Source organism: Agaricus bisporus, assembly GCF_000300575.1.
Source record: "Agaricus bisporus var. bisporus H97 unplaced genomic scaffold AGABI2scaffold_5, whole genome shotgun sequence".
Taxonomy (NCBI): Eukaryota; Fungi; Basidiomycota; class Agaricomycetes; order Agaricales; family Agaricaceae; genus Agaricus; species Agaricus bisporus.
In genome coordinates, this window is record NW_006267368.1 from 984,692 (window position 1) to 985,515 (window position 824).

Sequence of the window (824 nt, forward strand, 5' to 3'; positions counted from 1 at the left end):
TTCAATTAAATGGGATGTATTATCCATATGTAGAAAGCCTTAAAATGTGGCTTTCCAACAAAAAAAGTTGCATCAGAATCCAATGAAAATTGGGGATGATATAGCTGAATGATCATCTGGGTAGACGCACTGACAGATTCCATGTTGGAGAACCTGTAAACAGGTTGACAGTTACCACAAGTACAGGCATCTATAGACTACCACCCTAGGATATGGTGTTAAGTTGTAGATAGTGATTTGATCACAAGGTTAATATTTTATGAATTAAACAAAATATGGCTTTTTTCAGAAATGAATATCGGATTTGTGGGACAATCTCTCTCCAACCCATCTAACTGAAAACATAGAAAATTAGTAGATATATACGGGTATCCCAAACAAACGACATCTTGTCGCTTGGATAAGAACTGATTCACATACGCCAAAAAATGCATTTTGGGACTAAGTGCTCTTAATCCCCCTTCATTCGACAACAAGGGTTCCGGATGGGCCTCTTGCTACTACTGATTTCCCGCCCCTGCTGACTCAGTCATGGGTGGAAAAAGCGGCACAATTGCCGATGTCTAATTTAAGGGATGACGATCACACTGGACACCGTCTCGACAAAATCTTGTAACGAGAGCAGGTTGAGGCCAAAAAGACAGAATAAATTGTTGTACCCACGGTTGTCGTCTCCCCACCTGACGATGTCATGTCGTCTTCAGTTGAAACTCCTGTAGATCCTGTATGGCTTGGTGGTCGAATTCTACCTTCATCCATACCTCGTTCAACCCCGCCTCGTTCTATGCTCGCCCTGCTTGGCTCCACCCTCTGCTATACCTCGT